General features: G+C 25.8%; 4 pseudogenes; 1 reads left to right on the plus strand and 3 right to left on the minus strand.

Annotated features, from left to right (window-relative positions):
- Positions 1-1,439: 1,439 nt before the first annotated feature.
- Positions 1,440-2,829, minus strand: LOC130899603 (NADH-ubiquinone oxidoreductase chain 5-like; annotated as a pseudogene).
- An 11,290-nt stretch (positions 2,830-14,119) lies between these two features.
- Positions 14,120-14,883, minus strand: LOC130899604 (cytochrome c oxidase subunit 1-like; annotated as a pseudogene).
- Positions 14,884-20,070: 5,187 nt separating this feature from the next.
- On the minus strand, positions 20,071-20,883 carry LOC130899605 (cytochrome b-like; annotated as a pseudogene).
- Positions 20,884-22,662: 1,779 nt separating this feature from the next.
- Positions 22,663-24,488, plus strand: LOC130899606 (NADH-ubiquinone oxidoreductase chain 5-like; annotated as a pseudogene).
- The last annotated feature ends 1,122 nt before the right edge of the window (positions 24,489-25,610 follow it).

Consider the following 25,610-nt stretch of genomic DNA (forward strand, 5'->3'; position numbering starts at 1 on the left):
TTAGAAATTTATTTAACGTGTTACTGTTACCGTCATACGGTTTAATATTATCAATTCTAGACTTTAAAAGATCCCAGTTCATCTCAGGCATATTTAAAGTTGAATTTATTGATTTGAAAGAATTAGTGAATTGTTTATTAATATTCCGTTGAGTGTTAATATTATTTTTGTTGTCTAATCCTATATTTGAAATTCCGTTAATTATTTCATCAATATCGCTCATGAAAATAAATTAAAATTAATTATTATAATAAGCAATTTATTCGCAATGAACAAAATTTAACTATCTTTACCAAAATCCTTATACAGAGGGGTTTGGAAAGGTAAAAAGGAAAAGGCACTTACAGATTGTTCGTCGATTCGAGCGCTCTGCTTTCCTGCTCCTTTTCTTGATTCCCTGCTCCTGTTGCCACAACTTCGAAAGTTTTTAAGTTCGTAATACGCACTTAAGGTGTAGAAACTTCAAGGTCCCGAATTTCACTTCCGGCACAATGCGAAACTGTTCACTTCCGAAACCCGTGCGTATCCTTCTGACTGCGCCAATTATATGTTAAAACTAAAATCACAATTACAATATATGTTTATTAAGTAAAGTTAGAACAGAGAATGAATTATTAACAGAAATGCAGTTTTTATTATCTTCCACGTTTCCGCGAAGTCATCACATTTATTATTTGTTATCAGCTGTTACTTCATATGTAACTAGTATAAATAATTAAAATTTAAATTAGATTAATAACAATAATTTGTTTAATTTTTATATTATTAACAATTAAAGTTAATTTAGAGTAAAAAGAAGATCATTTGATTGTGGATTTGATCCAAAAAATTCAGCTCGTTTACATTTTTCTTAATTGCAATTATTTTTTTAATTTTTGATGTTGAAATTACCTTACTTTTACCATTAATTATTACAATAAAAATTTCTAATATCCTAAACTATTCAATCATTTTAATTATTTTTATTTTCATTTTATTATGAGGATTATACCATGAATGAAATCAGGGAGCCTTAAATTGAATTAATTAGGATAATAATTAATTATAACATTTAAGTTGCATTTAAAAATTATTAAATTATTCAATTTATCTTAAATAAGAAGCAAAATATTGTATTTAGTTTCGACCTAAAAGTTTGATTTATAAAATGCTTATTTTTAATTCTCCAATTAAAGAAATAAGAAATTCAAGAATAAGCTTCTAACTTAATTCTTAAGCAGTGAAATTTTGTTTTTATTTCTATTCATATAGTTTAAAAAAACATTACATTTTCATTGTAACATTAGATTTTTCTTACAAATACTTAAAAGTCTTTGACTTCCTAATTACAAAGAATTAATTATAATAAATAAATTTTTAAATGATTAATTGAAAATAATTTTATAAAAGTCAAATGTTTTCAAATTTTTTGCTATTTGTTGACCCCCATAATATTCTAATCAACCCTGATCAAATAATTTTAAATATACTTTTCCCATATATAATGGCAAATAATTTACCCCTAATGTAGATAAATAAGGCTTATTTCATATTATTCTTATAAATAATCTTGAAGTTAAAAAATTTAGGGTCAATAACTTAAAAGCTTAAATTTATCGAATTTATAAACCAACCCCCCCTCTCCAATAATAATTACAAATAAAGTTAATACTTTATAAAAAATATAAGACAAATAAAATAAGTGGTAGAAGAAATTAATCATGAAAATATTCTCCCACTAAAAATTACAAATCAAATTGAGATCCTTATTACTTTTAATATAATTATTCTTCTCTCGTGAATCACACGTGAAGATAGAAAATGAAAAGAACCAATAATAAGTTAAACGTAATCTATAAGACACTGTTAATCCAGTAGAAATATAAAATGAAATTGAATAAATAAAAATATTTAATTAATTTATTCCTCCTTTAATCCTTAGAATAAAACCCTGAAATAAAAGGTAAACCACATAAAGATAAATTACAAATATTAAAATAAGTACATGTTAAAGGCAAATGCTTAACTAAATTTCCTATTGAAGGAATATCTTGGCAATTAAATAAATTATGAATAATATTACCAGCACATAAATAATAAAGCTTTAAATAAGGCAAGAATTAATGAATGAAAAAATGCTGATTTATATTCTCCTAATGCTGAAATAAATATTATTAAACCTAATTGCCTCAATGTTGATAAAGCAATAATTTTTTTCATATCAAATTCAAAAATAAAAACGAATAATAAATCTTCGGCAGTAAACTAAAGTAGGAGAATGAACTAAAGAAGAAACCGGAGTTGGAGCAGCTATTGGTGTAGGCAATCAAGAAGAAAAAGGAATTTGAGCCTTTTTGTAATTGCTGCTAAAACAACTGAATAACTAATTAATTGTGTAATATAGTCTTCTTTTATAATTTCTAAATAATTTCAACTACCAAAATTTAATATTAAAGCAATCGATTTTAATAATGCTACATCACCAATTGGATTTCCAGTTCTGAATTTTTTTAAATTTTGATGATAAATTACTAAACAATGAGAAACTAAACCTAAAATACAAATATTACAACCAATAAAATAAACCGATATATATATATATATATATATATATATATATATATATATATATATATATATATATATATATATATATATATATATATGGAAGAAACAAATAAAACAAAACTTATAAATAGTAAAGATATTCCATCTAACAAAATAAATATTACTAGAATTTATTATTAAAAAATTAAATTCTAGAATATAGGTTAAATTAATAATTAATAAATATAATGAGAACCTTAATAATACTAATCTTAAATATAAAAGTAATATAAATATAAAATAGATAAAATAGATAAATAAATATAAAATAGATTGAATGCATTGAACTAAAAACTCTATTTTTATAAGAAATAGATTTGAAGGTAATCAATTTAAAATTATTAATAAATATTCACAAACTAGCCCACTATTAAATATATATAAACCAGAATAATATTGACCCTGCTGGGTATAAGAATATAAAAATAAAGAATAAAGAGCCCTAAAAATATAATTCTAAATAAACTAAAAGCTGAAATTCTATTAATTAATATAATTTCTCCTGTTAAATTTAACAAAGGAGGCGCAGCTATATTAGAAGAAAATGAAAATCAAATTAATCTCAAATTAGGTATAATATTCAATAAACATTCATTTAATTATAAAATTCTACTATGAATACGCTCATAAGAAATATTAGCTCAACAAAATAAACCTGAAGAACATGAGCCATGAGCCCATATTATTAATAGAAACTCGGACCATCCCCAATAATTTAAAGTTATATATCCAGTTAAAACTGAACTTATATAAGAAACAGAAGAATAAGCAATTAAAGATTCTATATCACTTTGACGAATACAAATTAATGAAACAATAAAACCCCCTAATAGACGAATAATTATAAAAAAAATATTAAAATTTTTAAAAAATTGTTTAAAAATAAGTATAAATTGTAAAAGTCCATAGCCCCCTAATTTTGAAGTAATTCTCGCCAAATTATTGAACCAGAAATTGGAGCTTCAGCACGAGCCTTAGGAAGTCATAACTGTAAAAAAATATTGGAATTTTAACAAAAAAATTAAATTAATACATAAAAATGTAAAAAAAGAAGTTGAATTTTGATGCATACAAATCAATATAGTTAAATAATATTTTTCTCTTAAATAAAAAATCATAATTAATATAGGTAATAATATTAATAAGTATGAAATGATAAATAGATATCAGCCTCTAAACGCTCAGGTTGATATCCTCAACCAATAATCAACATTAACGTAGGAATTAAACTAATTTCAAAATAGAAATAAAAAATTCATAAATTAAGAGAAAAAAATGTCAAATATGAGCTTAATAATAAAATAATTAAAATTATTATAACTAAATGATAATATTCATCATTAGTATACAATTTTACTCTAGCTGAAATTATTAAACCACAAATTCAAAAACCTAGAAAAATTAAACTATAAGATAATATATCGTAACCCTAAAAAAAATATTAAACATTGAAAAGCTGAAAAAATCCCCTATTATTAAAAATAAATATGAAAAATAAGATAAAAAAAAATTACTGTATTAACCAACAGCTCTTAAAACTTGAAGGAATCAATATTAATTATCACAATAAATATATCATCATAAAAAAGAAGAAGTTGGAACATAATCATTGACCTGAGCACGAACCATTAAAATCAATTGATAATCCGAATGCCCCCTCACATACTCTTATTGTTAAATAAATTATAGAAAAAAAATATTCATGTTATACTTCTCAAATATAAAAATAGCCCAAAATACAAAGAAATAACAATAATTTCTAATCTTAATAATATTATTGATAAATGCTTACGATTTAAAACAAATATTAATCTCCTACACAAAATATTATCTTTGAAAAATATATTGACATTGAAGTTTTAATAATCTAAATAAAATATTGGTCTTGTAAACCAAAAACAAGGTTTTTTTTAAAACTTCAGATATAAATACTATTCATCTTTAATCTCCAAAATTAATATTTTATTTAAACCAATATCTGATATAATTATATTTTTCCCTGTATTATTTATACTATCTTTAATATTCATTTTCATAAGTCACTCAAGTATTCAAAACACATTATCTAATTATTACCCCATTATCTGATTATTTGAAAAATATTTTGAAAAAAATGTGGTGAATTATAATTTTCGGTTTTCGAAAATTATTTTTAAAAACTTTATTTTACACAAAATTAAATGAATACAATTAATCTCAAGAGCGAACTAACTATAAACATTGAATGAACAATATATTCAAGAATGATACATATTTTCATTGCCAAGTTGTTTACAACAATCCATATTTATAAAATAAATGCTGATGAAGTGTTTACAATATTTAATACAATTGCGTTTTATAAAATGTCCTTCAAGAATTTTCTGCATGTAACTGGTGTCTTTATAAAAATATTCCTATTACTATTGTAAAAAATATATTGATTAAAAAAATGGGACAAAATTAAAGAATATACAGAAATAACTCAAAAAGAATTTATAGAAGCTATAGAACTCACACTTACAACAACGTACTTCAAATATGAAAATGAAATATACATAAAAATTGATGGTTGTGCTATGGAGCTTCCATTTCAAGTGCTATAACACAATTAATAATGGAAGATTTCGAGGAAACTGTCCTTGTTGATGAATATAAAACATTGTTTGTAAAAGCGGCAATAGTGCTTAGAAATAAAAGTTCAGTTTACCACAAATGATCAGCGAAGTAGAGTGTTGTACCGGAGAATTATATTTTATGTTAAACATAAAGTGTTACAGACCACTGAAGTATATAAGTTTTCTCTTAATCAATTAAATTGTCCCCCAACATATTTTGGTCTAATCGATAGGATTGTGATTAATCTCCAAACATAAAAATCCCATTGAAGAATGGCATCAAAGTGAGGTTAAAGAAGATACATAAAGGCGGGAACTCATCTCCATCATTAGCAGAGACGAGAAGAAGGTGAAGAGTCCGTTCCTTTCATTAATCATATTCTTTATTGCTTATTTCATTCAAGTTATTAGTTTAAATACTTCATTTGAATAATCATAGTGCAGGTATTAAACTCCGAAAATGGTTGAGCAACAGTACTGATATTTTGAGCAAAGGTGAAGCTAAGTGAAGGTCTAGATCTCAATATTTGCAACTTAGCGGAAACAAGTCAAACAAAACTAAGAATTTTATGGAATGCACAATCAGACTCCATAATGTATGCAGCAACCAATATTGAGTCGAACATTAGTCAGGGCAAAAATCATGATGCAAGAGTTGTGGTTAATGAAAATATCGTGGGATGAACCCATACCTCCGCATTTAGAGAAGTTGTGGTTAGAGTTCAAAAAGGAGATGTTAATTTTAAATGATAAAACCAGTCCTCATCACGTTTTGTATAACGATAGCGTCACGATAGAACTTCATGCATTTTCCGATGCATCCGAAAAGGCATACGGCTCGTGTTTGTTTAAATGATGTGTCAAACCAGACGGACGAATTTATTCCAATCTATTATGCGCGAAATCTCGTGTAGCACCAACCAAAAAATTGACCCTACTCCGTCTGGACTAATGTGCGGCGCAAGTAACTGCACAGCTCGTGAACAAAATAAATAATACAATAAATTTTAAGTTTGATAATTATTTCTTTTACACTGATTCGACTGTTACATTAGCTTGGATAAAATGAGAACCTTACGAGTGGAAAACATTAGTCGCGAATAGAGTTTCTGAAATTAATTCAGACCTCAACAAATAGTTCTCATTGGTATCATGTATCGTCAAATGACAATGCTGCTGACATTTTATCGCGCGGATGCTCATTAAAAACTCTAAAAAACCAATATTCTATGGTGGTACGCACCACATTGGTTCTTAAACAATAGCAGTACTTGGAATTTGAGGGGTGACTACGAAATTTCGAAAGGCAAAACAAAATCCACGAATGTAATTCAAAATGAATTAGTTACAATCATTCGGAAAGAAACTTTAACTTATCTCAAATACGCCGACTATCGACCCACTCACTCCAAAAGAACTTTAAATCACGGAATTATTCATTATATAAAAAATTCAGAAGGTATACTTTGCAAATGAATATTATTGTTTAACAAATAGCAGATCAATGCTAAAAGGGTGTCCGATTCTATCACCAAACCCATTCCTAAAGGATAGAGTTATTCGTATTGGCGGTATATAAATTTCCAATTATTCTACCCAAATCTCATGTTGTGACTGATATTATTCCAACTCATCTCCATAGAAAATCTCTTCATTGTGGAACACAACAATTATTATATACAGTCAGAGAAAAATATTGGCCTATTTCGTCTAGAAATGCCTGTAGAAAAATTACTAGAAATATGTAATTTGCACTGAAGCCCAACCTAAAGGTTTACAATATTTGATGGGTGATCTTCTGGATGTTAGAATAAATGTTTATTCTCCATTTTTAAATGTTGGGGTAGATTTTGCTGATCCTTTTTTACTGGAAGATTGAAAAATGCAATCTCTTAAGTTGATTAGAAGTTCATAATCAGGAAAAGGATAAACAGATACTACAATCAATTAAAAAACAAAACAGAAACCAAACATCAAAATATAAAACATTTTTCCTTACCATAAGTAGGTATAAGGACTTTCCCAAAAACTATCAAAGTATTTTCATAAATATGATATTAGTATAAGTCAAAAAGAACATAATACGTTATCCAAATATTTCACTAAATTTAAATCTAAAATACCAAATAACAAAAGAAATAATATTATGTATATATCAAGTGCCTTGTACTAATTGTGAGGCTGTCTATATAGGATAGACATTTCAGTAATAAATAAAAAAAATAAAACTGCATTAACGAACATGGAATATACAAAAACATAAATCCAATTATAAAGATTCAAAAATTCTTGAAACAGAATCTAATACACGAAAAAGAATATTTTTAGAAATGCTTCACATTCATAAGAACGAAAAAGCTATTAATGATAAAAAAGACCTTAATAATTTAAGTAAAATTTATATCTCTATTTTGTAAATTCTAATAAAACTACAAATAATTAATTTAATTACTGCTATTAGAACAAAGCTCTAATTTGATTTTTTTTTATTTTGATATTCATGATAAAGGTAATCTATAGATCAATATAAATACGCAAATTGTCAGTGTCAATATCATATTTTGATAAAGACTTAAAGAAAAGCCGAAACGTCAAATTTATTTTTATTATCTTTCAAATTGAATAAAAACCAATTTTGAAACAGAAGATACCTAAAATCAAGAACATTTAAAAGAATAGACATATATCAAAGGTCCAAGAAATAAATATATATATATATATATATATATATATATATATATATATATATATATATATATATATATATATATATATATATATATATATATATATATATATATATATATATATATATATATACTAGCTGACCCGACAGACTTCGTCCTGTCAAAAAGATTTGTAATGTGGCAGTTTTTGTGCCTACGTATTTTAAAAAATTCTCCTGAACAGAACCGTCACCCTGGTGATAGGGCGTTGTGAATAAAAAATAATTAAATAAAACATATATAAGGATTTAAAAGTAAGTAATCGCTTTATTGTTAATCATGTGAATCATAAATAATTATTATTATTATCATTGTAGTGCTTTGTGGTATACGATGTTTTTTGTTTGATTACCTGGCGCATAGATAAACAAATCTGATGGTTTTCCAACACGGGAACAGGCAACATACAATTGACCATGTGAGAAACATGGGTTTTCTAGATTAATACCACAAACACTTAATGATTGCCCCTGGGACTTGTTTATAGTCATAGCAAAAGCAAGCCGCACTGGAAACTGTAGTCGTTTAAACTCAAATGGCACATCAGTCGGAATCATTGGGATGCGCGGTATGAGAACATCTTCTCCTTTACACTTTCCTTTGAGTATAGTTGCTTCTATCACATTGTTTAGTAATTTTTTTATCGCTAACCGTGTACCGTTGCAAAGACGCGGTTGGTTGATATTTCGCAACATTATAACCACCGATCCGACCTTTAATTGAAGATTGTGAGGTGGCAATCCTGGCAAATCCAGCGAGTTTAAAAATTCCGGTGGATAGTTGACTACATCATCTTGATTAGTAGCCGAATCAACTGATTTATATATCCTCAATTCGCCTGTAATTTGTTCTTGAATTTTGAAATTTAATTCATTTACATCTATGTTTTTTGCAGCCAGTATAGCTCGTTCGCTCAACCAATCATGGTTTCTGTAATTTTGAGAAACATCTGGAAACACCTTCTGAATAAGTTCATCTTTTGATTGAGTTAACTGACAAAAACTTTGAGGAAAGTTAATGCAGCCAGTCAACAAGTCTATAGGTAATTTGCCATTACCAATGTCAATGAGTTGTTTAGAGAATATGTTTCCAGATTGGTCATTTTGCAACTCGACACGCATATTCTTGCTTAAATGAAGTACTTTGACATGTTTCCACAAATTGGAGGACTTTAGACATGCATTGAGTTCATCAGCTGGCGTTGATCGTGGAATCACTGGCAATGTTTGACGAAAATCTCCTGCTAATAAAATCATTGCACCACCAAATCGGTTATTATTGCTCCGTAGATCTTTTAAGGTTCTGTCTAAAGCCTCCAAAGATTTTTTATGTGCCATCGTGCATTCATCCCAAACAATCAATTTACATTGCTGCAAAACCTTTGCCATTGCAGAGTTCTTCGAAACGTTACAGGTTGGAGTTTTATTGCTTTGCATATTTAATGGCAATTTTAGTGCTGAATGGGCTGTTCGACCACCTTCAAGCAAAGTTGCTGCGATTCCCGACGAAGCGAGTGCAAGTGCAATTTTATTTTGTGAGCGAATTGTTGCTAATATTAATGAAATCAAAAAAGTTTTTCCTGTACCACCAGGTGCATCTAAGAAGTAAATCCCTCCAGTTCCATCATTTGTTACTTTCATAAGAGTTTCAAATACATACTTCTGTTGTTCATTTAACAGTGGAAGATTTGTTTGAATTAATTCTTTCAAAGCGTTGAGATCATACAGTCTTTCTCGATGCAACTCTTGGTTAAAAGCGTCATGCATTGGACGATTGGGCGCGGTCAGGCCTAATTGAATTAATAGTTTGTTTGACATTATCAAGCACATGTCCTCAATTGAAATCAATGCTTCATTGTAAATTTCTTCACTGATTTGTATATTTGGATTTCCCATTCTATTCCGTATTTGATACAAAATATCATCACACATATAATCTTTGTACTTGATCCACAAATCAATTGGGTTTGATGGGAAGCATGTAGATATGATTATAGAAAACAATGTTCGTATTTGATGAGCGTGTGATGATATTATAGCATCATTGAGAGTTTGATCCCAATGAGCGTCATTTTCAAGTAATTGCAAACGTTGACAGGCTTCTCTGTAGGATCCACACAATTCACCATCAACAGTTCGTAACTGTTGGAATGATGTTGCGCCACGTACATTGACTAATAGCAGTCGTAAATAAAAACATTCATCATTGCTTGGATGTACTGAATAAATCCGGCCAATCGCATCGGTGGAATATACATCTGTATATCCTGGAACTGGTTTTCCTTGTTTCCGTCGTATAAATCTCCTTGAGGATTGATTCCAGGTATAATATTTTGGCATTTCAGAATATAGCAATGTTTGTGCGAAATCATCGTTTTGGCATGTCTCAAAAAAACTGGTTAATGTAGTAGATGGTGGCTGAGCAGCTCTTTGTACTGCGATCTGTGTTGTAAAATACACTCTTTGTCCATTTTCTAAATGCACAGCTAAGTGAACAACAGAAGGGTGTCTCTCATGAATAGGAAAAGAAAATATTCGCCAAACTGCTTCATTACTACTGACATAGCGGCCCATTTGGTATTGGGTAACTTCATCATTGGAATTCTCTGCACCAATTCCAATCACAGCCATATCACTCCCTTTGGTTACATATTTGCAAATGTATTTAATTGATTTCACTGAATGGCAAGATTCAACGTTGATGTGTGCTTTGAATGTCTTTGATAAAATGGGTGAATATGGAACAATTCAACGATTATCTATTTCAATATCTTGTTGATTTTCCATTGTCTGCTGTCGATCTGCGACGATACAATGGATAACCATTACCAGTAATTGTTTCCGATATTAATGTCCGTGGATATCTTTTTGAACATTTACCATCCATCATACACGGTGAATTTTGATTAAGAGTTCCACAGGGACCATGTATCATGTGTTTGATAACTACCTCATGTAATCCAGGATCTACTTGTACATCAGGGATTTCAGCTGATATCACTGCATCAACTTCATTTGGCCTTATCTTTTCAACCAACCAAATCAAAATGTGTGCATGTGGCAATCCTCGTTTCTGCCACTCCACAGAATACATCCAGCAGCGTGTCTCACCAAACACATTATGTTTTACGATGAAATCCATTAATGATTTCAACTTTTGTCTAAAGACTCTGGCTGTAATATCATGACGATCAATGGGTGATTGCCCAGAGAATAACTCCTGCTTGATTTCTATCCATTGCGGATTGCATGTAAATGTGATAAACAAATCTGCTGTACCATAATGACGAACATACGACATGGCATCTTGAGCATATTCGTGCATATGCCGAGGGCTTCCGATGTATGTTGCTGGAAGAATAGTCATCCGACCGACATTCTGTGCATTTCCATCAGTATTAATCGCATCTCGAAGGTGAATATACTCTTCAGATCGGAGTTTGGTTTGATTCAACCTGATGAATGTTAATCTCTCCGTTTCAATTTTAACATACATGTCAACAACATATTTGTGATATAATCGCCGACATTTCAATATGTGATTATTTTCATTTTCCCGAATCATTAGGCGGTATGAATAATAGTTCATTGAACTGACTTTTTTGTTGGTTTCAGAACCTGTAAATAGATTTTGTTTTAATAACATTCAAATATAAAATTAAAATACATAATATAATGACTGAAATATTATCGCCATAGCAAAACTAATATTTTAGTTACCTGTAATGGGATTTATCATTTTTGTTGAGAAATCGTAGCCATCTTCACCTTGCCAAAATATAATGGGATATTGCAGTGCATCATATGAGCGGGTGTTTCCTTTATACGTTGTAATTGATCATTCCGACGATGTAAAACAATATCACGGGATTCCAAGTTTTCTCCAACTACAACGATAGCAACTTCATCAATAGTTGGTGCATTAAAACGTCTTGTATGTTGACCTGCAGGTGTTTTATCAGCTCTGATTACAATTTTGTGAATATCGGATGGCATCAGATCCAGGGCAGTTTTAAACAATATAATCAATTGATTGTGTTGATGAAATAAAGTTTGTAATTGTTCTATAATAGACCTCTTTACTAAATTGTTATGTGCACAACGCAGATCAATTTCTTGTGGTGAATTGCCCATAAAATAAATTTGCAGGAATTTGTTGTCGCTATCTGACACTGGTAACAGTGAACCTGATCTGTGATATATTTGCCCTTGTATCTGTAAATAAGAAAAATATTATGGTGTGGTATAAATTAATGGATTGTCAGTGACCAAACTTAAATAATATTTGATCTTAAAAAGTATATATTTAGTTTTAACTAATATCTATCAAATATATAAAATATAATAAAAGTGTCACTGAAACTGAATCACCATATAATATGGTGACTAAGTGATATATTTCGTAATGATTAAGAAATTGAAGATAAGTGACACATCTTAACTTTCGTGACAGAAAATTTTGTTCGCTAAAATAATTATGAGTAACTGCTATAATACATACCTTGAAAGTTGGCATAAAATTTTCCCGAACTACATTTGTTGCCCCAAATGAAGTCATTTGAAAGCAATTGTTATATTGTTGGATATGTGTCAAAAAGTGTATAGAATCTGTTCCTATTCCTGAAACCAATGAGTACAATGGTTCTGGTGGTGGATCCAATGGTATCAATTTCACTTTACCATTTGCGCAACACAATCCATTGGCTTCGTTTTTGTATTTTAATGCCTTACAGTGTGAGCAAACCGAGTTCATAGAACCAATAACAACACATTGGTAGTTACTGTAGTCAATTGACACATCGTAACTGAAAGCAGCTCGATTCAAACTTGCGCGATTATTAGTTGAATGTCGCGCTCGCGCTTCACGCGTTTGTGATATCCGAATTCTTTCACGTTCATTTCCGTCGTCACGTTCTTGTGCAGTACGATTAGATCGGTAATTAGCTTGGTTTGTAGCATTTCTGGTTCTTCTACCTAAATTGCTTCGTCTTATAGGAGGCATATCAAATATACATTATTTTTTCACTAATCACGAACTAACCAAACACTAACTAACTAAACACTCTGCAAAAAACACGATATACGAATTTGTTTCGTGTATCAGTTGACAAAAGCAAACTCAGTAGATTAGGTAACAGACAACTTTTTTTTTTTTTAATTTGATATGACTTGAAGTCAAATCCTTTTAAGCCGTACGAATTGTTTTTTTTAGCCATACGAATTGTTTTTGTTTGGATATTAAAAATAATAAAACACTGTTGCTAACGCGATTTTTGTTTGACTGATGTAATGACGTGGAAACTGCTGCATTTTATCTCGCGTGCCGAAACTAATACAAAAGAAACGCGAGTTTCGGAACGCGACATTAAACTCCTCCAACTATGTATTCTGTGCTCCAACGCACACACACACATTGTTTTGATAGATATGATCTTTGACGTTAGGAACACACCTTAAAAAAGAAACGCGAGTTTCGGAACGCGACATTAAACTCCTCCAACTATGTATTCTGTGCTCCAACGCACACACACACACATTGTTTTGATAGATATGATCTTTGACGTTAGGAACACACCTACATTGCTTAGACAACAGTGAGTGCTCAAATTGACTACGTTTTAGTTACAAATCATTTGTATGGGAAAAAGAAAAGAGCTATTTTTAGGGTTTTTCCAGCAATAATTCTAATTTTTCTCGCCGTAAAAACCATCCTTGAACTTCAACGAACATTTTAAAAAAAGATTTGGCCAAATTGATCCAGGCGTTGTTGAGTTATGCGCTTACCAACACATTTTGCGATTCATTTTTATATTATAGATAATATAAGAAATATATATGTATGTATATAAATGTATTAAAATAATTAATATTTTACTTACAATAATTAATTAAGATTTTTGGTGGTTTTGAATTGTATTAATTGTTGTAAAAATTTTAAATTCATAGGTTTCAAAATTCAATATTCAAAATCACGTTGATAGAAATATTCCATATATTTATACACCTTTACCATATATAAAATCAGTTACTCCTAAACTTTCTGGAATCTTTAAATAACAAAATATTAGAATAGCTTACAGTCAAACCCTTAATATTCTATCTATTTCTACTAATTGAATTATAAAACACCAATCTATAAATTGCCTAATATAGTATATGAAATAGCTTGATAGATCTATCTAACTATCAGATCCTGAATTTAGATGCTTAGCTATGAAGGATGAAATTGTAATCTTTCAATTGAAGGATTTATTCTTAATGAATTAATTCTTTTTCGTTGTATAGAGAAAGCTTCTCAAAAAATAAATAATAAAAAAAATTTCTCTAATAAGGGAAATTAAAGATCCAATTGATGAAACAATATTTCATAGAGTAAAAATATCAGGATAATCGGAGTATCGTTGTGGTATTCCTATTAAACCTAAAAAATGTTATGAAGAGAAAGTTAAATTTACTCCAATAAATATATTAAAAAAATGAATTTTTCAATAAAAATTATTTAAAGTTAAACCTATAAATAAAGGGAATCATTGAACAATACCTGCTAAAATAGCAAATACAGCTTCTATAGAAAGAACATAATGAAAATGAGCTGAAACATAATAAGTATCATTTAAAACAATATCGATTGAAGAGTTAGCTATGACAACTCCTGTCAATCCTCTAACTGTAAATAAAAAAATAAAGCCTAATGCTCATAATGTTGCTTTTAATCCATGAAATGTTGCTAATAATATAAAAACTTTAATTCCACTAGGAGCTACAATAATTATAGTAGATGATGTGAAATAAGCTCGGGTGTCAACATCTATACCAACTGTAAATATATGATGAGCTCATACAATGAATCCTAGTAGTCCAATTGCTATTATGGTATAAATTAAACCTAATGTACCAAAAGCTTTTTTTTCTTCTTTGTTGTCTAACAATATGAGAAATTAATACAAAACCAGGAATAATTAAAATATAAATTTTAGTATGTTCAAAAAATCAAAATAAATGTTGGTATAAAATTGGGTCCCCTCCTCCGGCAATATCAAAAAAAGATATATTCAAATTTCGATCAGTTAATAATATAATAATAGCCCCAGCTAAAACTGGTAGCGATAATAATAGAAGAATTGCTGTAATAACTACTAACAACTACTCAAACAAATAAAGGTATACGGTCTAATGTCATATCTTTAGGTCGTATATTAATTACTGTATTAATAAAATTAATTGCTCCTAAAATAATTGAAGATATACCAGCTAAATGTAAACTAAAAATAGCTAAGTCTATTGAAGATCCACCATGTGCGATATTAGATGAAAGAAGGGGATAAACCGTTCATCCTGTACCTGCACCTCAAAAACTTATATAATTTATTCGGGGATATGCTATTTATGGAGCACCGATTATTAAGGGAACTAATCAGTTTCCAAATCCACCAATTATAATTGGTATTACTATAAAAAAATTATGATAAATGCATGAGCAGCTACGATAACATTGTAAATTTGATCATTTCCAATTAAAGTTCCGGGATTTCCTAATTCTGTAAGTACTAGTACTCTAATGGAGGTACCAACTATTCCAGCTCAAATCCCAAAAATAAAATATAATGTTCCAATATCTTTATGATTTGTTGAAAACAACCATTTATTCAGTAAAATGACTGAGTTCGGGCGATAAATTGTAAATTTATTTATTAATATTAATATTCTTTTACCAAGCCTTATATGTATATGTAAGTATGATATTAAATTGCAAATATAAAGGTAAATAATTTTTAAGGCTTAGATCAAATATAATATCAACTTTGAAGGTTGATAATTTAACTTAACTAAAATCCTTATAAGATATTTAAGATCCTAGTACAAAGGCATAAGCTAAGTAAAGTAAATGCATTTAAGAGTAGAAAAATGAAATTGTTAAATTTTGTTGCTTTAACCAGATTTTCACTATTAAAATAGTTAGAGAGGAAAATGTTAATCGAATATAAAAGTATAGTGCAATTAATAATTAAGATTACTCTTAAAGTGTATATTTGACTTAAAATTAAGTTATTGATCACAATTCATTTTGGTAGGAATCCTAAAAATGGTGGTAAACCTCCTAAAGATAGAAAATTTAAAATAAAAAATTGTTTAAATAATTTATTTGCATTTAATGCATTAAAAAGTTGATTTAGGTTAAATAAATTTAATTTTATAAAAAAATAACGATATTTAAAGTAATTAAAAAATAAATAATAAAGTATACTTACCAAATTAACTTAGAATTTAATATTCCAGCAAGTATTCAACCAATATGATTAATTGAAGAATAAGCTATAATTTTTCTCAGGCTTGTTTGATTTAGTCCTTCTATTATTACAGGAAACCAGGAGTGAAAGGAGGCATCTCCTAATTTTGTTAATATTGCTGAATTAAGAATTATTATTAATCAAGTGTCAGAATTATTGGGGATATAATCAGAGGAGATTAATGATATAATTACAGTAAATAAGATAATAGTAGAGGCTAAGGCTTGAGTAATAAAGTATTTTAAGGATGCTTCTGCAGGATAAATATTTTTATTTGATTTTATTAAAGGAATAATTTGGATTAATCATTTTATAGCTTGCATTAAGGGGTGCAGGTCAATCTAGTTTATGGGGGTAAACTAGACTGAAAAATTTGAATCAATCATTTTATAGCTTGCATTAAGGGATGTAGGTCAATCTAGTTTATGGGGATAAATTAGACTGAAAAATTTGAATTAATCATTTTATGACTTGCATTCAGGGATGCGGGTCAATCTAGTTTATGGGGATAAATTAGACTGAAAAATTTTAATTAATCATTTTATAGCTTACATTAAGGGTGTAGGTCAATCTAGTTTATGGGGATAAGCTAGATTATTTAATGAAGGTTAATTGTTAAAAATTTTAAAATGTATATAATTTATATTTTTGGTTATAAATTATTATTTGGTTCTCATATATGAAGGTAATTTTATTATTAGTCGTATAATTGTAAATTAAAATATTAGGTTAAAATTTAAAAAATAAATTTTGGAATTAATTTGTTTTTAATTTTAGTCAGTTGGAAAAGTGAATATTTTTTAAAAGTTTTATTTTAACTTACAAATTAGGTGTTATTTTTTATTATATGTGAATTATTTTACAGAAGAATTTAACAGTGATTAAAATTATATATTAAAGAAATTTAAATTTGAAAGTAATAAGTATTATTAACAAAATTTGTGCCAGCAGTTGCGGTTATACAAATAATATAATTTAATTATATTAATAAAAATTAATTGTAAGAAATAATTTTAATATAAAATTTAATAAGTGAAATTTTAAATTTTATTTATAAATTTAATACTAAATTAGTAATAGTAATGTTCTTGAAAATTAAAAATTTTGGCGGTATTTTAGTCTTTTCAGAGGAACCTGTTCTGTAAATGATAATCCACGATTTAATTTACTTATATTATTAGTTTGTATATCATCGTAATTGAATATTTTATTAAAATTATAAATATTTAGAATTTAATATTATAAAATTTATCAGATCAAGGTGCAATTTATATATAAGAAGTATTGCGTTACAATAAAAATATTTTTGGATAATTTCTATTATTAAAAATTTATATTTGAATTTGATAGTAATTTTAACAAATTAATTGAAATGATTTTACCTCTAAAATATGCACATATCGCCCGTCATTTTAATTTAATATGGAATAAGTCGTAACAAAGTAGATTTACTGGAAAGTGAGTCTAGAATACAAATTAGAGCTTGATTAAAAAGTATTTTAGTTACATTAAAGAGTTAATTGTGAGATTCAATTTAATTTGAAATAAGAATTTTATTATTTTTTTAAGTTAAAAGTTTTAATTAAGTAAAATTTATTTTATTATTAAAAAAGAAAAAAATTATTCAATTATAGTAAATTGTATTGTGAAAGAAAATTTTATTATTAAAAAAAGAAAAATTAATTTTTTGTACCTTGTGTATTAGGGTTTATTGAATAATATTTATATGTTTAATTTTTTCGAATTTAAAAGAGCTAAAAAATTAAAATTTTCATTGTGGAATAAATAATTTTAAATATTTTTTTGTAATGAAATGTTATTCGTTTTTAAACACATCTAGTTTTTTAAGAAAAAAATTTAATTTATTTATTAATTAATATAAATATTTTTTAATATTTTTATATTATTAATAATTAATATATTTTTGGTTTCAAAGCTAGAATGAAGGGTTGAATGAAAAAAATACTGTCTCTATTTAATTTTTGTGAAATTTTATTCAAGTTCAAAAGCTTAAATAATATTAAAACACGAGAAGATCCTATAGAGTTTTATAATTTGTTTTATAAATGATTTAGAATCAATTTTTTTATATTTAAAAACTATTTAATTGGGGTGATAAAAAAATTTAATAAACATTTTTTCTATTTTTATATTAATTAATAAATAATTGATCCAAATATTTGGATTATAAGATAAAATTACCTTAGGGATACGAGCGTAATTTTATTAGAGAGTTCAATCGATAATAAAGATTGCGACCTCGATGTTGGATTAAAATTTATAATTGGTGCAGAAGCTAATTAATTAAGTCTGTTCGACTTTTAAAATCTTACATGATTTGAGTTAAAGCCGGTTTAAGCCAGGTTGGTTTCTATCTTTAATTAAATTCAACTTTTTAGTACAAAAGGACCAAATGAAAAAAATAATTTTTATATTTTGAATTAAAATAATTATTTTGGCAGATTAGTGCAATGGATTTAGAATCTTTAAATGTTATTTATATTACAAATTGTAATACTTGATATTAAAAGATTTTTTAATAATTATAATTTCAAGATTAATTTTAATTATTTGTGTATTAATTAGGATTGCTTTTTTAACATTATTAGAACAAAAAGTTTTAGGGTATATTCAGATTCGTAAAAGCCCAAACAAAGTAGGATTTATTGATTTAATTCAACCTTTTAGAAATGCTATTAAATTATTTAGTAAAGAGCAAACTTATCCTTTTATAGCAAATTTTAATTTATATTATTTATCGCCTATTTTCATTTTATTATTATCTTTATTTATATGAATATGTATACCATTTATTAGAATTAATATTAGGTTTAATTTAACAATTTTATTTTTTTTTAGCTGTTTCAAGTTTAAGTGTTTATACAATTATATTAGCTGGCTGGTCTTCAAATTCTAATTATTCATTATTAGGCAGACTTCGTTCAGTAGCACAAAGAAGTTCTTATGAAGTAAGACTAGCTTCAATTTTAATATCTTTTTTATTTTTAATTTTAAGTGTAAATTTAATTGATTTAATTAAATATCAAGAATTTATTTGATTTATATATTTATTATTACCATTATGTTTTATATGATTAGTTTCAAGTTTAGCTGAAACTAATCGTACTCCTTTTGATTTTGCTGAAGGGGAATCAGAGTTAGTTTCAGGATTTAATGTTGAATATTAAAGGAGAGGGTTTGCTATAATTTTTTTAGCAGAATATGGAAATATTTTGTTTATAAGAATAATATGTGTTTTTTTATTTATAGGGGCAAATTTAATAAGCTATATATATTTTTTTAAATTTATCTTTTTTATCTTTTTTTTGACTTTGAATTCGGGGGACTTTACCTCTTTATCGTTATGATAAATTAATATATTTAGCTTGAAAGGGTTATTTACCTATTTCAATAAATTATTTAATTTTTTTTTGTAGAATAAGAATATTTTTTTTTATTCTTATAATTTAGTTAATTATTTTTAGTATAAGTTAATAGAGAATTTTAATCTCTTTTTTATATTTTCAAAATATAAACTTATACAAGTTCATTAACTATTTAAAAATAATAGAATCTTAAAAGTATGAAGTAATTGGGTTAATTAAATAATAAAGAAAATAAACTATTGTAAGAATTTGACCTGTTAAGATATAAGAGTCTTCAACTGGCCGAGCTCCAATTCACGTTAATAAAATAATAATAGATACTAATGTTCAAAATAAAAATTTATTTAGTGGATAAAATTGTGATCTTAAAAATTTTTTATTATTAATAAATGGAAGTAAATATAGGATAGCAATTGATATAATTAATGCAATTACTCCTCCTAATTTATTAGGGATTGAACGTAAAATAGCATAAGCCAAAAAAAATATCATTCAGGTTGAATATGGACAGGAGTTACTAAAGGGTTAGCAGGAGTAAAATTGTCAGGATCTCCTAATAAGTAAGGATTTCTCTAAGTTAAAAAGATTAATAAAAAAATTATAATTAGAGCTCATAAAATATCTTTAAAGATAAAATAAGGATGAAAAGGAATTTTGTCAATATTACTATTAGTACCAATTGGATTTCTAGATCCTAATTGGTGTAGGTATAATAAGTGGATAATTATAAAAGCAAAGATAATGAATGGTAAAATGAAATGAAATATAAAAAATCGTGTTAAAGTTGCATAATCAACTGCAAAACCCCCCAAATTCATTGTACTAGTATATTTCCTAAGTAAGGAATTGCAGATATTAGATTAGTAATAACAGTAGCACCTCAAAAAGATATTTGTCCTCAAGGTAAAACATATCCTAAAAAGGCAGTTGCTATTGTAAAAAAAAATTGTTACACCAATTATTCATGTTTCTAATATGTTATATGATCTATAGTAGATTCCTCGTCCAATATGAATATATAAACAAATAAAAAAAGAAGCTCCATTTGCGTGTAAAGTTCGTAATAATCATCCATAATTTACATCACTACAAATGTGAGCAACTCTATTGAAAGCTAATTCAAAATTATGTCAATAATGTATTGCTAAAAATAATCCTGTAAAAATTTGAATTATTAAACAAATTCTTAGTAGGGAGCCAAAATTTCATATATATGAAATATTTGATGGAGTTGGAAATGTGATTAATGAGTTATCAATAATTTTTAATAATGGGTTTCTTTTTCGTAAGGGTATTTTCATTAGATTATTTGTCGTAGTGGCCCATATAAAAAGTTTGTAATTTTTACAGTAGCAATTAGAGTAATGAATAAATAAATTATTATTATAATTATAATTAAATAATTAGGAACATTAAAATATTTTATTATAGATTAATTTAGGTTTTTATTTAAATTTAATGGTTTTGTTTCAATTGTTTGTATTATAATATTTATATAATAATGATCTAGAAATATTAAAATGGTCAATAAAATTATTGTTAATGTAATAATCAATAATAATTTGAAATTAAATTTAAATTTTTCATTAGAGGCAATTCTTGTTAAATAAATAAATGAAATTAATATTCCTCCAACTCTAATTAAAAATAAAATATAAGAATATAGGCTGAGGAGGCTACTAGTAATAGCAATTGTTAAAGTTTGTAATAAAAGTATTAATCCACAAGTTAAGGGATGACTTATAAAAATGAATATTAAAGATAGTATAAATAATACAGAGAAAAATATAATTATATCAGATATTAGTTTAAATAAAATATTAATTTTGGAGATTAAAGATGAATATTATTTATATCTGAAGTTTTAAAAGAAACCTTGTTTTTGGTTTACAAGACCAATATTTTATTTAAATAATTAAAATTTTAATGTGAATACATTTATTAATAATTATATTTTTTTCTGGTGGTTTGATATTTGTTTTAAATCGAAAACATTTGTTAATAATATTGTTAAGGTTAGAATTTATTGTTATTTCTTTATATTTTAGATTATTTTTATATTTAAGAAATATAACTTATGAGTATTTTTTCTCTATAATTTATTTAACAATAAGAGTATGTGAAGGCGCATTAGGATTATCTATATTAATTTTAATAGTTCGTGTTCATGGTAATGATTATATTACAACTTTTTCTTTTTTATGATAATATATTTATTAGGGTTATTAATATTGATTCCTTTAAGTTTTAAGAATTTTTGATTAATACAATTATTTTTTTTATTTCATCTTTTAGATTCATTTTTAATTATAGAGGGTTTTTTCAACTTTTTAGTATTTCGTATTTTTTAGGGTTGGATATATTATCTTATAGTTTAATTTTACTGAGTTTTTGAATTTGTAGTTCAATAATTTTAGCAAGGGTAAAATTGTATTTTAATAATGAATATTATAATTTATTTTAAATAATTTTAGTTATTTTGTTATTAAGTCTTTATTTAACATTTTCTTCATTAAATTTATTCATTTTTTATTTATTTTTTGAGATTAGGTTAATTCCTACATTAATTTTAATTATAGGTTGAAGTTATCAGCGTGAGCGTTTAGAGGCTGGTATTTATTTATTATTTTATACTTTATTAATATCATTGCCTATGTTAATTATATTTTTTTATTTAAGAGAAAAATATTATTTAACTATATTTGTTTGTATAAATCTAGAATTATCATATTTTTTATATTTTTATGCATTAATATGGTTTTTTTTGTTAAAATTCCAATATTTTTTTTTACATTCATGACTTCCTAAGGCGCATGTTAAAGCCCCTATTTCTGGTTCAATAATTTTAGCGGCAATTATATTAAAATTAGGAGGTTTTGGACTTTTACGGTTTATACTTATTTTTAAACAATTTTTAATAAATTTTAATATTTTTTTATAATAATTTGTTTATTAGGGGGTTTTAATGTTTCTTTAATTTGTATTCGTCAAAGTGATATAAAATCTTCAATTGCTTATTCTTCTGTTTCTCATATAAGTTTAGTTTTAGCTGGGGTTATAACTTTGAATTATTGGGTATTATGGGGGGCTTTATTAATAATATTAGCCCATGGTTTATGTTCTTCAGGTTTATTTTGTTTAGCTTATATTTCGTATGAGCGAATACATAGTCGCAGACTATATTTAAATAAAGGTTTATTAAATATTTAACCTAATTTAAGGTTAATTTGATTTTTATCAGTTTCTTCTAATATAGCTGCTCCACCCTCATTAAATTTAATAAGAGAAATTATAATAATCAATAGAATTTTAGCTTTTAGTTTATTTAGTATATTATTTTTATCTTTAATATCATTTTTTAGAGCTGTCTTTTCATTATTTTTGTATTCATATACTCAATATGGTCAATATTATCCAGGATTATATATATTTAATAGAGGTTTGATTCGTTTTATTTATTATATTTATTTCGTAATATTTTTATATTTGAGAATAATATTATTAGGCTCTTCATTATATTTATTGATTATAAATTTATCTTATATTCTAGAGTTTAATTTTATAATATTAAATTCTACTAATATTTATTTTGTTGTTTTAATAGATTGGATATCTTTATTATTTATAAGCTTCGTTTTATTTATTTCTTCTATAGTAATTTTCTATAGAGAAAAATATATAGCCGTGGATATTTATACAAATCGATTTATTTTATTGGTTGTAATATTTGTTTTATCTATAATATTATTAATTATTTCACCAAATTTAATTTCTATTTTAATAGGTTGAGATGGTTTAGGCTTAGTTTCTTATTGTTTAGTTAGTTATTATCAAAATTTAAAAAGTTTTAGGGCTGGTATATTAACAGCTTTAAGGAATCGAATTGGTGATGTAGCATTGCTAATATCAATTGCTTGAATATTAAATTTTGGAAGATGAAATTTTATTTTTTTTTAGAAATTAAAAAAGGGGATTATATTATACAATTAATTAGGTATTTAGTAGTTTTAGCTGCAATAACAAAAAGAGCCCAAATTTCTTTTTCTTGGTTACCAGCAGCTATAGCTGCACCTACTCCTGTTTCTTCTTTAGTTCATTCTTCTACATTAGTTACTGCTGGTGTTTATTTATTAATTCGCTTTAATTTTTCATTTAGTAATAATTTAATAATAATTTTATTATTTATTTCATCAATAACAATATTTATGTCAGGATTAGGGCTAATTTTGAGTTTGATTTAAAAAAAATATTGCTTTATCAACTTTAAGACAATTAGGTTTAATTGTATCTATTTTAGCAGAATTTTAGAATATAAATTTTAGAATATAAATTAGCACTTTTTCATTTATTAATTCATGCTTTATTTAAAGCTTTATTATTTATATGTGCAGGCAATATTATTCATAACTTATTTAATTGTCAAGATATTCGTTTTATAGGTGGTTTAGTAAAACATTTACCTTTAACATGTACTTATTTGAATATTTCTAATTTATCTTTATGTGGATTACCTTTTATATCAGGGTTTTATTCTAAAGATTTAGTGGTTGAATTTATATCAAAAAATTATTTAAATATTTATATTTATTTAATTTTTTTATATTTCAATTGGATTAATAGTTTCTTATAGATTTCGTTTAACTTATTATTCAATAATTGGTACTTTTAATTTTATATCTTTACATATGATTCAAGAAGGAAGAATAATTATATTAAAAGGAATGAGAGGATTAATTTTATTTGTAGTTTTTAGTGGAAGACTATTTTCATGGTTACTTTTTTCTACCCCTTATTTTATTTTTCTAGCTTTTTTATAAAAATATTAACTTTATTTGTAATTACGATTGGAAGATGGTTAGGCTATGAATTGGCTAAATTTAAACTTTCTTATCAGTTATTAACATTAAAATTTTTAATTTCAAGGTTGTTTATAAGAATAATATGAAATATGCCTTATTTGTCTACATTAGGGGTAAATTATTTACCATTATTTATAGGAAAATTATATACAAAAATTTTTGATCAGGGCTGATTAGAATATTATGGAGGTCAACAAATAGCAAAAAATTTAAAAATGTTAACTTTTATACAATTATTTTCAATTAATCATTTAAAAATTTATTTATTATTATTAATTTTTGATTAATGTTTTTATTATTAAATATTTACTTAAATAGCTTATAAAGAGTGTAATTTTGAAGAAATTAAGGAAGTCAAAGACTTTTAAGTATTTATAAGAAAAATCTAATTTTACAATGAAAATGTAATGTTTTTTTAAACTATATAAACAGAAATAAAAACAAAATTTCATTGCTTAAGAATTAAGTTAGAAGCTTATTCTTGAATTTCTTATTTCTTTAATTGGAGAATTAAAAATAAGCATTTTATAAATCAAACTTTTAGGTCGAAACTAAATACAATATTTTGCTTCTTATTTAAGATAAATTGAATAATTCAATAATTTTTAAATGCAACTTAAATGTTATAATTAACTATTATCCTAATTAATTCAATTTAAGGCTCCTTCGTTTCATTCATGATATAGCCCTCATAATAAAATAAAAATAAAGATGATTAAAATTATTGAATATTTCATAATACTAGAAATTTTTATTGTTATAATTAATGGTAAAAGTAAAGTAATTTTAACATCGAAAAAAAAATAATTGCATCAAAAAAAATGTAGAGAGAAGGGAAGACGAGCTAAAGTTTTGGGGTCAAATCCACATCAAAAGGACTTCTGTTTTCTCGGTCATAATATCTTTTTTTAGAAATTAAATTTAAAACAATTGTTAGTAATATTAAAATTAAATTATTATTATTAATCTTATTAAAATTTTAATTATTTATACTAGATTCTAGATTTTTTGATTGGAAGTCAAATATAATTTTTATATTATATAAATTATCTACCTCATCAATAGATAGAAATGTATAAGAATAATCATACTACATCAACAAAAATGGTTTAAAAATTGACGAATTGTACAAATTAATAACAATGTTGTTCCAATGATAATGAGTAATC

The sequence above is a fragment of the Diorhabda carinulata genome, chromosome 11, assembly GCF_026250575.1.
Source record: "Diorhabda carinulata isolate Delta chromosome 11, icDioCari1.1, whole genome shotgun sequence".
NCBI lineage: Eukaryota > Metazoa > Arthropoda > Insecta > Coleoptera > Chrysomelidae > Diorhabda > Diorhabda carinulata.